Genomic DNA, 14,997 nt, shown 5'->3' with positions numbered 1-14,997 from the left:
TACTGGACCACGAGGGAGTGGAATGCTCTCCCGTCAAATATTGTAGGTATACAATGTAATTAAAACTTTTACCGCGCTTTGTGTGCTGAAATGAGTGACAATTGATGTAGATAGGTATGTACCCCCCTGTTGTAATGCCTTCCAAGGCGAATGCAGGTACTGAATAAATAAATAATAAAATAAATAAATAAATAAATAAATCAATAAACAGAGGCGTCCAAAAACAAAGTTCACAATAGAGGTTCAGAAACTTTGGTTATGAGAATTAATCGAGTTTTTTTTTCTTTTTTAACATAGGTAGGACATTAAGCAATAAAATAGCAAGAGCTTGGTGGAGCAACCCACCGCCCCGTTCCAAAGGGGACACTCATAAGATACATCCATCCATCACAGCCCACGCAACAGATCTCGTTTCTACCGGAGAGCCCGCCTTCGTTTCCCGATAAACATTACGGTTACATACGCTCCAGTTGCCGGGAAGCGTGAGAAGTCAGGCATCTTTGAATGCTATCGCGTTCCACTCTTAAAGGCGACGCTTAAACATCCTCCAAGTATTATTTTAATAAAATTAAATACTCGGCTGGATAGTAATGTTATTGTCTCAATAGGTTTATTACAAGAAAGATTTTATTAGAAGGTTAAGCCTAAGTATTTAACAATTTCGGCAATAGCAACGTTTTCATTAAATTACGTTTGTGGCTTCAGTGGATGTAATTGCACTTAGAGGAGTTTTATTTCGTGCCCTATTTATCACACCATGAAAGGATTTCTTTGAGGTCCCTTTGTAAAATGGTGGCATCATGTATACAATCAACTTGTCGGTATAACACGCAGTCATCTGCATAAAGTAGAGTTGATGAGGCGTTCTGACCGATGTAGTTCACATAAACTAAATATAGCAAGGGCCCCAGCCCAGAACCCCGCAGCACATCTGATCTGACAGTAGCAAGTTCAGATTCAGTGCCGTTGATTGCAACTTTTTGGAAACGGCCGTTAAGGTAATTACGTAGGCAGTTTAACTGCGAGTCGGCCTAGTTGGAACAGATTCATCTTAAAACATTTTGTGCGCAAACAAACAGGGACAAAGAATAGGTGCAACACAAGGACGAGCGCTCTCTAACAACTGGTTTTATTTTTGAAAAACTACCGGCTTAAATACCCGCAGATCTGCGCGTTCTAGTCAACAGAGCACGCCTATAGCGCATATGATACCCGCAGATCTGCGCGATCAAGTCAAAAGTGCAACGTCAATTCTACATATAACACTTGTGATAAAAAGACGTGGACAAAAGCCGCCCGGTCATACTAAAAACAGCAAGGTGCATAAAACAACCACTTACAATAAAATGCGTTAAAGATGTGATCATAGAAACGAATTTTCTTTATCTAACAATGAAACAGAAGGATGCCGGATGCATTTTTCTTTTTGTTTTTCAATCCAGTGTGCTTCCACGATTTCCCTAGCGGTTTGATTCCTATGCCTATACAAAATGTCTGTACTAGTAAGACAAGGGGAGCAATCATGTTCTTGACAATGCATTGTCAAATGCGTGCTAGGGAGACCTTTCAGACTAGACAAGTGCTCCCTTAACCTCGTGTTAATGCATCTCCCAGTCTGCCCTACGTACACATGACCACACGTCATAGGAATCTGGTAAACAACGTTCTTCGCGCAATCAACAAATTGGTTCTTGCGCGGAGGTTTAACACTAGATTCTTTCTTTACATCATCCTTACTTTCGAACTTCTTTTTAACCTTGGAACACACACTACCTACACTCTAAGAACAGTTTACACCCTTTGGCTTGCCCCTTCTGCCACACAAAAATAATCGTCATCTGCCTTGATGCGTTTCCTTTCTTTATCGCTGCGAACCCGGAACTTTCCAGTGACGAACGGCACGCGCGTTATCAGCATAGAACAGTTTACACCCTTTGGAGTGCCCCTTCTGATAACGCGCGTGCCGTTCGTCACTGGAAAGTTCCGGGCTTGCAGCGATAAAGAAAGGAAACGCATCAAGGCAGATGACGATTATTTTTGTGTGGCAGAAGGGGCAAGCCAAAGGGTGTAAACTGTTCTTAGAGTGTATTTTGTTTCTTGCCGAAAATACCACTTTTACTTCACAACTACCACCCACCTTTTTAAGTCTGTGTGAAAGGCCGTGCATATACGGAATCACTGAAAACTTGGAAGCTACATCCTTCTGCCTTTGATTCTTTGTGCATTGTCCTTTATCCTTTTGAAGTTCTTTCATTAGTCTAGCGCCCGACGCCAGCATCACAGTGAGCGCGTACCCAGCTTTTCTCAACCTATCAACTTGCTCAAAAAATGCAATCTTTACAGTGTGGTGACATGACTTCAACAACGCTGACCGGAAACACGAAATGACTATCCCATTCTTCACAAGCCTGGAATGGTTTGAGGCATAGTTCATTAGCGGTTTTCCAGCTCGGGGTGAGAATGACCTACACACATGTTCCGGTAGGAATGTTAACTTGACATCAAGAAACTGTAGCTTATTATCTAACGGTACTTCCGAAGTAAATGTTAAGCCCTTGCCTAGAGAATTGAAGGCGTCTACAACCCTATTCCTGAAAGCACCCTTGTCTACAGGACAGCCTAAAATCAAGTAGCCATCGACATATCTGTATACCTTACTTACTACACTTTCTAAATCTTTGGTCAATTCTCTGTCCATGCTTCTTAAACAACCTAGCAACCTCTCTGTCTATAGCTTAAACAAGCCAGCAGTTCTGGTGCCTATTATCGCGGTCTGTGAGTGCAGAGCACGGGTGTTAAGCTGGTTCCTGAAACTTGGGGAATGCCCTGATGAGGTGTTGTTGGTGACCGGATGGTTGCCCCCGTCTGCAGGACATGGGAGAATAATGATCAAGATCTTGCGATCAGAGAGCCGGAGACAGGTTAGACATTTCAAAGAATGTCTAAAGGTGGCCTGTTCGCCTGCTTCCGGTGGTCTTTTTAACGTGAAGGCCTTTCGGGACTGGTGCAGACAGGCAACTATTGTGACTGAGGCTATATGGAACGATGTTCGTCGAAAATTGCCGAAGAATAAGAAGAGGGAAGTGCCAGAGGGACGCCTTCTATTACTAGGGGCTGCAACGGTGGAATAACGGCATCAATAGGTTCTCAAGTTGGGGCCAAAGTTCTGCTTGGAACCAAGGATCGACATCGTCGACAGGTTAGCACTTACAAGGGACATTGCCAGGAGTGTACCAGAGAAAGAAAAAGAACGATGTGTGGTGGAATGTGTGGACATGGTGGCTAAAGCTTCGGTAAGCGATAGCTCTAGACCCAATGTTGATAGGACTGCTAAGTATTTGGTTGAGAACAATCTGCTGTTCAAGCAGACAAGGAAGGCTTTCTGGTTGTTGTACCAAATGATTGTTACTTAGAAAAGGCTTTCCTAGCGGTGAACAAGTGCTTTAAGAAATGTGATGTGAATGCAGAAAACGTTAAAAAGAAAGCGGTGGAGCTATTGAAAAAATGTGACGAAGTTAAGCTTGCGTCACGTGTAAAGAACTCAAAAGGAATGAAATTGGAGATATTTTTTACGGCAAAAACGCACAAGCAAGAAATTCCATTTAGGCCAATTGTGTCCGAGCGAGGGTGTTGGCAATTTCTGGTCGCGCATTTCCTGCAAAAAATGTTGAATTCCCTAGAAATGCAGGATCCGTACTTATTGAAAAACTCTGAAGGCCTTGTGAATTGTCTGGCATTAGATAGTACAACCTGCAGCTGGGGATTCAGCATAGATGTTCAAGATCTTTGCTATTCCATACCGCAAGGGCCCCTAATGTGCAGTGTTAAAGATTGCATAACAAATGAGAATGACGAGGTGTCATTCCGCAATACGTGCGGAATGGCCGTTGAATCCTTTCTCCAACTTCTGCATATTTATTTAGCGAATACACATGTAGGATTCTGTGGTGAAACGTATATACAGGCAAGGGGTGTGTGCATCGGGTCAAAGGTAGCTCCCATGCTAAGTAGCATCTTTTGGGGAAGCATAGACAGAGAGTTGACCAAAAATTTAGAAGGTGTAGTAAGTAAGGTATACAGATATGTCGATGACTACTTGATTTTAGGCTGTCCTGTAGACAAGGGTGCTTTCAGGAATAGGGTTGTAGAAGCCTTCAATTCTCTAGGCAAGGGCTTAACATTTACTTCGGAAGTACCGGTAGATAATAAGCTACAGTTTCTTGATGTCAAGTTAACATTCCTACCGGAACATGTGTGTTGGTCATTCTCACCCCGAGCTGGAAAACCGCTAATGAACTATGCCTCAAATCATTCCAGGCTTGTGAAGAATGGGATAGTCATTTCGTGCTTCCGGTCAGCGTTGTTGAAGTCATGTCACCACACTGTAAAGATTGCATTTTTTTGAGCAAGTTGATAGGTTGAGAAAAGCTGGGTACCCGCTCACTGTGATGCTGGCATCGGGCTCTAGACTAATGAAAGAACTTCAAAAGGGTAAAGGACAATGCACAAAGAATCAAAGGCAGAAGGATGTAGCTTCCAAGGTTTCAGTGATTCCGTATGTGCACGGCCTTTCACACAGACTTAAAAAGGTGGCTGGTAGTTATAAAGTAAACGTGGCATTTCCGGCAAAAAACAAAATAGGTAGTGTGTGTTCCAAGGTTAAAAAGAAGTTCGAAAGTAAGGATGATGTAAAGAAAGAATGTAGTGTTAAACCTCCGCGCAAGAACCAATTTGTTGATTGCACGAAGAACGTTGTTTACCAGATTCCTATGACGTGTGGTCATGTGTACGTAGGGCAGACTGGGAGATGCATTAACACGAGGTTTACGGAGCACTTGTCTAGTCTGAAAGGTCTCCCTAGTACGCATTTGGCAATGCATTGCCAAGAACATGATTGCTCCCCTTGTCTTACTAGCACAGACATTTTGTATAGGCATAGGAATCAAACCGCCAGGGAAATCGTGGAAGCACACTGGATTGAAAAAGAAAAAGAAAAATGCATCAGCCATCCTTCTGTTTCATAGTTAGATAAAGAAAATTCGCTTCTATGATCACATCTTTAACGCATTTTATTGTAAGTGGTTGTTTTATGCACCTTGCTGTTTTTAGTATGACCGGGCGGCTTTTGTCCACGTCTTTTTATCACAAGTGTTATATGTAGTATTGACGTTCCTCTTTTGACTTGATCGCGCAGATCTGCGGGTATCATATGCGCTATTGGCGTGCTCTGTTGATTAGAACGCGCAGATCTGTGGGTATTTAAGCAGGTAGTTCTTCAAAAATAAAACCAGTTGTTAAAAAACGCTTGTCCTTGTGTTGCCCCTATTCTTCGTCCCTGTTTGTTTGCGCACAAGAAGTTTTAAGATGTAGGCAGTTTCTCTTGTTTTCGGTTAGGCGTGGGTACAAGAGCTTAAGAAGCAGAAGGGAGCGGTGTATTGTGTCGAAACCCTTTCTGAAATACAGTCATTCTGTTTCGGATGTGATGCGAAAATTCTACTTGAATTAGAATGCTATTTGAATGCTGTAAATGCCCCTTCAAAATCCATGCTTATAGCGGACAAAGAAGTTATTGTCTGCAAATTAATAACATATGGATGTGTAAAGAACGTATTCGAAGATTTTGGGTCTTACACTAGTTAGAGATATTGGCCTGTAATTCAAAACCTGACGTAGAGGGCCACTTTATGAATGGGAACTATACTGGCTATTTTATTCTAGTAGTAACATGAATGATGATAATGGCTTGTTGCCGATTACGACGAAATATCTGGAATTAGTAGTTAGACATGCTTTTAGAGCATAGCACGGTACTTGGTCAGGACCGGTTGCCGAGTTGGGTTTTAACCCTCAAAGCAGTTTTTCTGTGCCATCAAACGATATGTAAATGTCTGGCGTTTTCGGAAGATATTTTCCTTACCGCTTCACTCGTGTTAGCTTTTATTGGCTTTCGTTCGAATATTGTTATTGGGTTCACACTACCTTTAGTGATTGTGAGTTCCTCCTCTGAAACCTGCTAATGATTGGAGGTATTAGACGGCAAATTAGTGGGAATACAGACATGAAAAATTCAACTTTTGATCTCTAAAAACATGAAAAGTCAGCACCTGAGTTCTACCTCGTAGTATGAAATACAGCCATCTTCAAATCGTCCTTGAAGAGAGAGACAACTGGAGCTAGAACGCTCCCTTGGAGACGCCTGAAGCGACATGATCAGTACATATCAGGTTTGTTCATAAATTTACCCAAAACACAGTCGGTAAGATGCTCATTATAATCAATGTTACAGCAGAACATTCTCCTATTGGGGATCCAAGTTTTTAAATAGATTTCTTGTGCGATACATGATCGATTTCTTGTGCGATACATGATCGATTTCTTGTGCGATACATGATCGAACACCTTACAAAAGTCTAGTAATATGAGGTCAAGTTGTATTTGGTTACTTACGGTGTACACCGATAGGTCGTGTACCGGTTCTTTTAACTGTGTTTAATTCTTGGTGAACGCCATCTGAACAAGACGATATTCTTCCTTTCTTAAGGTTTTCGCTTTAAGAATGATGTGGTGGAACAGCTTAAAAGCACTACAAGTTAAGAATAGTATAGGTGCTTGCAATTAGAAACAAAAATTTTTGCTTCCTGATTTATATTAGAATTATCTTCGCCCTTTCGCATCACTTTGTTAGCATGAATGTCTTTAGTAATCGGTTAAAAATGTTGAGGAAACATTTCGCTACTATTTCGGCGTAAGAATACTAGAATCGCTGTATATGCGATCAAGCACTGTCGCTTTCTCTATCTGTGCCTGTGTGGTTAAGTTAACGGGCAGGTTAATTACGCCATCGTCAATTACGATTAGTGGTTATAAATGGCGGTGCGTGCGTGAGTTGACACGTGGAACGCTGCTGTCATCCTAAGTAATGAAGGAGCAGAAATATTTGTTCGTATCATTTGCAAACTTCGAGCATTCCTCCACGCAAGTCAAGTTTTATGGTGTTTTTTATGGTTAAAGTGCTTTCAGAACTTTGCAGCAGATGTTCGCATAAAGCACTGAGTGTGTTAGTAAAGGAACTGCTTTTAGTGAATTTCATTTTCGATTGCATATTAGTAATGACATGGGTGAGTCCCTGTCTAGTCCCAGAGCATAATCTCAATTTGCGAAGTTCTCTGACTTTTCGCTTGGCATGATTAACTTCTCTTGTTATCCAGAGATTGTTACTTTCTTGCTTCTTTTTTAAGCTTTTGTTGGGGCGTATCTTACGATGTAGTACAGCATGACGGATTTGAATACTCATCTGCGGCGTCCTGACATGAAAGTTCTGTAAATTAAGAGAGTTAAAAGAAAACATAATAGCCGAATGCTAGTATCATTAGCATTACTGAATTTAAGAGACGTGATCTGTGGTCGAGAACGAGCAGTTACCCCATGAACGGAAAGCAGGCTGACAAGCCGCTTATGGTTCGATATGCCATCTACGATGTCTATTTTTGCTTTATCGGATAAAAAACGGTCACTACGAAACATTAGTTCCAGTACATTTGAACTTCATAAATCACGCGGGGGGTTTTCGACTTCCTGTCAAAGGCTGACAGATATATATATATTTTTTCAAGAACGACTATTGAGCATTGAAAGTGCGGACACGTCATTTAACAATCGCACTCAGGTAAGTCAAAGTCACTCAAGATGATTTGGTTCTCTACACATGTCGGGGGGGGGGGGGGGGGGTCAAATGGAAATGTAGCGCCGTCATAGTTTCGTTGGTACAGTTAAGTACTTAGATAAATCTACACGACTGCGATTGCATATGAACGCAAGTATAGCTACAGCTATAGTATATAGTATAGTATAGTATAGTATAGCTACAGCTATAGTGCAGAGAACCACTCCACCACAGCCTGTTGGTCTGTCATTGCGCACCATAGAGTTGATCAGAGGAGTTATCTCAGCTTCTTTGGTATGACTTGTTAAACACGTTTCAGTTACTACTTTAAAATATGACTCTATATCAAGACGCTGGTACTAAATGCACTGAATCTTATCTTGTTTAAAATCCTGCCGGCACTTATTCTTCGACGATTGCTTGGTCTTGTTCTACCGTCGGCGAGGGCGCAGTCTCAGGGTAGCGGCCTGACTGTTTTATGTGGGTTTAGCCGTGCTATAGAATTAGCTGTGATTAGTGAAGTGCCCTTTCTTTCGCCATCCGAGTGATATAGCACACACTCGATCATCGGCGTATCAAAAAGAAGAGAAACTTTGTAGCTTGTTTCGTTCTAATTCTTCGTGCAATCCCTACAAATTTTTCTTTACGTCTCACCCTCGTCGAAATATCTGTAATTCACAAAGTAGATTCCTTATGCTTGTGGCAGTTTTTATGTATTTTACTTCAATCACGAGAGTCCAGGGTCCATCTTTTTTTTATCACAAGACATGCAGAATACAAAAGTACTTCATTTTCCCACTCGGTTCTGTTTACAACGTCGTAAAAAAAAATGAAAATAGTTCCAATCTGTGTCAAGCATTTGTTGGCACCCGCTTGGCATCTTATCAATTTTGAAAGTTTACAAAGTGCGGATGCCCATAAAGTGTTCTCTTGCGACCAGGTACGAGAAACGGCGTGCGCGTCAGAGCACGAGGCATTTCGCGCTGCACAAGGAAAAAAAACCTAATGCGTGCAGGATATGTTACATTTGCTCTTGTTGCGCAATCTGAGATCTTTTCTCCGTTGTTTTCTTGAGTTCACAAGATGTTCTTGTCTTTGAAGAAGTTCGCTGAAGAAGGCAGCGCCCAGAACTCGTCTCGTTTCCCTTATTTGTTACATGGTAACTCGTGCTTCTTCCTTTCTTTTTTTCTCTGTTTTTTTATTCTGCTCCTGGCGTGTTCTTTTTCGCAGCGCGCCAACTAGAGGGCATGTCGAGTATTCGAGTTCAATATAGCTTTCGGGGACTCCCGCCCCTTCTTGCTCGCGATGGTGGTTCTCTCCTTCGGCACGTAATACGCTTTGCTTTTCAACCTCGTTCGCCTCCCAGCTTAGGGGATGGCTCCCATCCGCGTTTTTAGTATTTCTTGGCAGTTTGCGAAAAGGCCGTCCCGGTCCCCCTCTTTATGCACCTCGCGCGGCAGCGTCGGACGCCTCCACAAGCAGCTCTTCTGGCATGCAACAGCAGCAACGGCGGCCGTGTCAGATGGCCGGGAAACTCGGGCGGCGGTGGTGCCAAGCAAGCGAGACATGGCCGCGCACAACAAGGGGCAATACGCCGCGCGAAGAAAACGGCGGTGCCGACGAGGCGAATGCCAGCAAAAGTGCGAGAGGGACCCTACCGGCGCTGGGGCGAGGGAGCTGATATTAACGGCCAAGTGAGGCTCCGAGGTCTCCCCTCGCGGTGCCTGCTGTCTACAAAGGATGTCCACACACTCCTCAATCCGACTCACGGGGAGCGTGTATCTTGGACTCCGGCGGCGGAGAGCGCCCGAAGTAAGAATAAAGAAGGGAGAGAAATAAGGGACGTGCTTCCCGGGGTGGAAGAAGAAAAGGCGATGAGTCGGCCGGGCCTGCTCCTCCCGGAAGCCAATATCGCAACACGGGCCGCGAATCAGAATGAGAGGCAGCAGCGCCACCGGCATCGCGGGGAGCCCCGGCGCTGTCGGATCCATCAGGAATTGGATCGCTTCCAAGCGAGGCGTCGTCGATGTCCTCGTTCGTCGCCAGATTCCAACAAAGGACGCTCGAACGGACGCTGCTCGGCGCGAGGATTAAAAAAACGAAGGCGCGCGGATCCCGCGGCCCACGAGGAGGAGCGGGCGCCCATATTACGCCCCGCGCGCTACGCGGCTTCTCGCTACACCGAAGCCTGGGGAACGCGTTTGATTCCCGCCTTTTCACCCGCGATGCACGAGCCTCCTGGCTCGGAGGTGGGCCGCGAAATTAATAGAGGCCCCTGCGGCAGAACGTCTTCGAGCGCACGGTACCGAGGGCAAATGTCGAGGCGCCGTGGAGCGCGACGCTCGAGCACGTCTCATGCATCCGGCGTTGCGGCGCTGCCGCACGAGCGAACCGAAGAGTGCCGCATCTGGCGCCGCAGAGCACTTTTCAAGCTTCTGCAGCCGATGGCTTTTGCTCTATAGACGTGACGCGCAAGATACGGCCAATATGATCATGACTCGACCGGCCTCTCGTTGGCAGACATACGAAAAAGTCTAATGAGCTAAGAAAAAGCTAAAGCGGCTGAAGGTTGTACCGATCGTTCCTAAAAAAAAAGTTTCTAGTTTCGTTCTGCACCGCAACATACGCGTTGCACTTTGTGGCCTACTCCTGCTCTGAAAAGTACGAAGGTTTCCTTTCTCCATTTAGTTCGAGTACTGGCTCAAGTCTGCTACTCGTCTAAATTCTCTCCCATTCTCGCTCTTCTACTCCGTCCTCATCGTAGCTTGCCACTCCTTCCTTTGCACGTCTTTCCATTCGCTCAGTGCAGTGTAGGTGGCTTGTGTGCAATGTTCCTTCGGCTGTCTTTCGTTGACAAATTCCATCGGCTCGAATCTACGCAGACATATAATGAAGTCTTAAATCCGAGAAGAGATAAACGAGAAATAAATAAAAAAGTTGCTCGAGTGTACGCCTGTTACACAAAAAGATCATAGAAAGATTAAAACTTTTTTTTTGAAGTTCCACCAGGGTTGCAGATCATTTGTATGTCTTGATGGTACGTTAAATGCTGAGAGTTATTGCTCGTGTGCGCACTTCAGTCCATCACTTGATCAACATGACTTGATTCGGTGTCACCTTTTCCCTTGGATACTTCCCGTTGCCAACGTTAACGAGGAAGGTTGAAAGGCAGCATTTCAGAAACGGATATGAGATCACTTCCGCGTAAGGTCGGCGCAAGCTGCTTTATTCAAGTAGTCGATTTTTTTTCTTCTATTCTTGCGCTCTTAAAGCCCTACCAAATGGGCTCTTCTTTCTTTTGTGTCATAAAAAATTAGGACGTTTTCGACATCTAGAAATGGCGGCTACTATTTGTCACATGAGAAAATTATGAATATATATCTTGAGGTTTTCCTTTGATTGCTTGTTCATGTAAAGCTGAACAAGCCTTAAACGATTTACTGATGGAAACATGAAATTGTTCCAACCGACAAGTTGTCATCAGCGATAAGCTGGAAATCACCCTGAATTAAATGAAACGAATGGACTTCTCAGTGGAGAAGTGACTGCGTGTTTATGCAGCAAGAAAACGAAAGTAAAATCGACGACTATAGATCAAAGTGATGTAATTCAGCACATTTTTGGGATTGGATAAATTTCAGACATGCAGGTGGGTCTAGAAAGCTCTCGTTTGTTAAAGTCAAGCTTCCATCCCGTCGTTCCAGTCCGCTATTGTTCTGTTATGGTAAAGCTTTAAACTTGTTCAGTTTTAACCGATAAAAAATCAAAAAGCATCCGCCGGCAATAAGTTTGGTAAGTTGGCTTAAACTAAAAAATAAAAATACTTGCTCCGGTACTCACAGCGCCATTGGTGGGCTTGAGCAGTTTTTTGAGGGGCAGAAGAAAATTAGTAAAAATTTAGCGGCATGGCTTTATGTATATTACGTTTATGCAGCAGAAAATCAGCCACTCTAAGCGCATAAAAGAAAGAGGCTTGGTTAAGCCCGGAAAAAAAAATACGAAAGACGGGTGGCGACGTCATACCGAAGTGACCCGCACTAGCTAACCATGACATGATGAATTTTGACCGCGTCTAGACGAGCCTAGTTAAGTAAACTGTTTCTTACTACCAAATGAATGACTATAGAGTTCTGAAAGACTACTTTAAATGTTTGTATTGATGAGGTGTGTCTTTTACTTAAACAAAAGGCGTCGGCCAAATGTGCTGGCTAACAATACGTATAGTGAAGCCGAGTGGCCTGATATCAAGAAAATTCAGCGTCGCTGAGACAAAATAGAGAGTGAGCGACGGAAGGTCATTCTGTGGATCACTGGAACTTTGCAACCCGCCGTCACATATCTGGAGGTAAGGGCGTGATCTTCGTTTATCCCCACAACAACGACGCCCATTTGTAGCTTTGGCCCTCCGTATTGGCCGAACTGAGCTTGATGTGCCGGAGAAATTTTGTCAGCGACTGACTGGCCAGCCTGTCAACACCAGTAACGACGCAAGTGTCAGCCAGCCCCTGAGACAGGGGTACCAGCAATGGACGCGCCTTTTACCACAGAGGAACAAGAAGCTGCCCTGACTGTCTCTAAACGACCATCCTTTCCAGGCCAGGACGGAGTCACGTATATGCTGCCCTGGGACACCTTTGACAAGAGGCAAGAAGAGCGCTACCGAACAGTTTTACAATTCGCGGCGCAGAGGTACGGTTCCGGGGTAATGGAAGCGATTGCGAAGCAAGGGAGTGATCGTGTCAGCAAGCCGTCTATCAACCTTTACCATAGAGAGAAAGTTTTTCTTGACGCTCACGTGCAGACACCATTGTGAATAGCCCAGGTTTCGCGCACGTGCTATTTGTTTCATGCATATCCCACTTATTTAACGGCCTATGCCGGTGAATAGGCCGTGCTTGTTCTTCGTACACTCCCTTGGGATTGTTCAGTACATCTTTGGACATTTTTGTGCGTGTGCTGCTCAGACTGATACGAATTGATTGATTTCATATATATCTTCTGTTCATAATTAACGTATTTACTCATTATGTATATTTATGTATGGATGTACAACTACTTAATTGTTATTCAATCTGTGTATAAGTAGTGAGTTTTCTTGTTGACAGGACACCAACACCGCTAAATTGGCTGGATCTGGTCAAGCCGTCTTAAAGCAGCGTTTTGCCCCGGTATCCCTTGAAAACTTTGTATTTTTGTCCGTAAAAAATACACATTAAAGTAAATCGAATAAGCAGCGCTCTGAATTGGCAATCTCGGTGAGCCAGGCAATCACCAGACGCATCTGGCGGCCGTCATTTCGCGTGCCACAAAAGCTTACTCTGTACTGAAGAACCCAGTGTAATATAACATTTCTTCTACATTATTACGTATGAACTCGTTTTCAAACCATAAGTAATCTGGCTAGTGTGCGAAGTAAAAGTTCATATTGAAATGGAACTGTATAGCGCTTTACCTATGGTATGGGAATTACCTAAAAAATATGCATGTTCTGGCTATTCCTCGCCAGGACTAAAGCTCACATCGATCGGACTAGAATTCACAGGAGTGAAGCAAACGCAGCGCAGTGCGTTATGTTACAGCATGTATCACATGGTGTCTTGCGCTGAAGTACTAGTTGTCTCTGCAAGTTTTAGTAACGTTGATGCTACCTTTAGACCTAACAAAAAAGAACGAGAACGTCGAAGCCAGTGTGGCTACCATTATTTAATGTAGAGCGCACCAGTTACCTAAGGTATGTGCAGTGTAAACACCATAAAAAGTTAATTCGTTGAGAGTGTATGCGATTTAGTTCTCTTTACATTCCAGACGAGAGTTTAATTGCTCAGCCGGGACAAGTGTTTTAGGCCATGCCACGTTAAGGGAATTAAGACCTTTTTTTATCCCGGCATTCCCGTCGTATGACATAGCATTTAAGGCGCTCCCCAGCTTTCCCTCAAACCTGAATTGCAAGAAGCTAAATGCACAAGTCTTAGAAGTATGTCTTAGTCGGAGCTTACAAACAAAGCCATTGGCCACGGTGTTTTTTTTAACGTGGTAGCTTAACGTGGTCGCCAAGTGCTGCGCATCAATTTGGAGCCAACAGCGATTTGGCGGGAATGACTGGTACTTGTTATACGCGTATTTTTTGTCCTCTCTTTCGAAGGCACGTAGGATGAATTTAGATCATCTGTGCTGCAGTCTCGCGCAATATCCTGGTAAATTTCTTGTTCTTTAGGTGGTAGTACCTGCGAGGAGTTTGCGTATGGATATAGCTATTCGCTGGAGCCATGTATGTCATATGGGGAACCAGCACTAGAGTTTTGAGCTGACTCACAGCGCGCCCTTGCGGACATCGGGTGCATTGTTTAGTCATACAAACAGAGGAAAATGGCCAGCTGTGGTACGATGGGGGACGTGCAAAACCTGTGAAAAGAAAGAAGCTTGAAAGCCGTCGTTATTGCTGCGTGGTTAATTGCCACAACTAGAAAATCCGTAATATAGCCCTCTCATTCTATTATCTTTCGTGAGAACTATTAGCATGAGAGAAGGCGACGTTGGAGTTAGGCAGGCGCGATCGCACGCCGTTTCCACTACTTCTACAGCTTCTCCTGCAAAATATCCGTGTGCATTTGATTTTATTGAAAGCGATAAGGGCAATGCTTCTAGTACAAATATATATGTATTTTTTTATATACAAGTACATATACAACCGGCCTCTTTTCGTGGGCGCTAAGTGCAATATTAGCGCCAGCCGGCGTATAAATGCCCACTGCTTTTCTAGCGGTGCGTGGTGCCTTTGACAGTGCCTGATGACAAAATGAAAAGGAAGAAAATGACAATGCTAATGATATATACAATCTCACAGCGAACATAAACGGCGAACACTTGGTGTCTACTTCAACAAAGCGCATCGAAGCTGCACCGGCGCGTCGCTGCGACCGGCGACAAAAACATTGGTTATGCTGCTTTTATTCCAGGTAAAATGACGTCCACTAAGAGTAAAGTGACGCGTGTTCATTTTCTTAAAAACCGTGTCCATGGTCAAACGTCTAGCACCAACGAGAGTTCCGATACAAGTCAAGTTCAGCTGCAGTGCATGGCTACCGATGGTGCACAGCGAACCGGCTCGGTCCTGCTCGGATTTCAGCTGCCGGCGCCGCAAATATCAGCATGTTTTCTTCGTGTGAAATGATTGCTAGGAAAAGGTGAAGCATTGCTGCTTGGGAGCATCGGTAGTTCGTTCTGAAGCGCCATCAGTTACAGATTCGAAATGAACCGCAAAAGGCACAGCGACGATATCAGTGGCGCGCGATCAGTGGCGGTGAGGCACGCGACCGATTAGAGGCACGATTAGA

The sequence above is a fragment of the Dermacentor albipictus genome, chromosome 1 (genome assembly GCF_038994185.2).
Source record: "Dermacentor albipictus isolate Rhodes 1998 colony chromosome 1, USDA_Dalb.pri_finalv2, whole genome shotgun sequence".
Classification (NCBI taxonomy): domain Eukaryota; kingdom Metazoa; phylum Arthropoda; class Arachnida; order Ixodida; family Ixodidae; genus Dermacentor; species Dermacentor albipictus.
The sequence above is the reverse complement of the archived record's forward strand: the minus strand, read 5'-3'. Positions refer to the sequence as shown.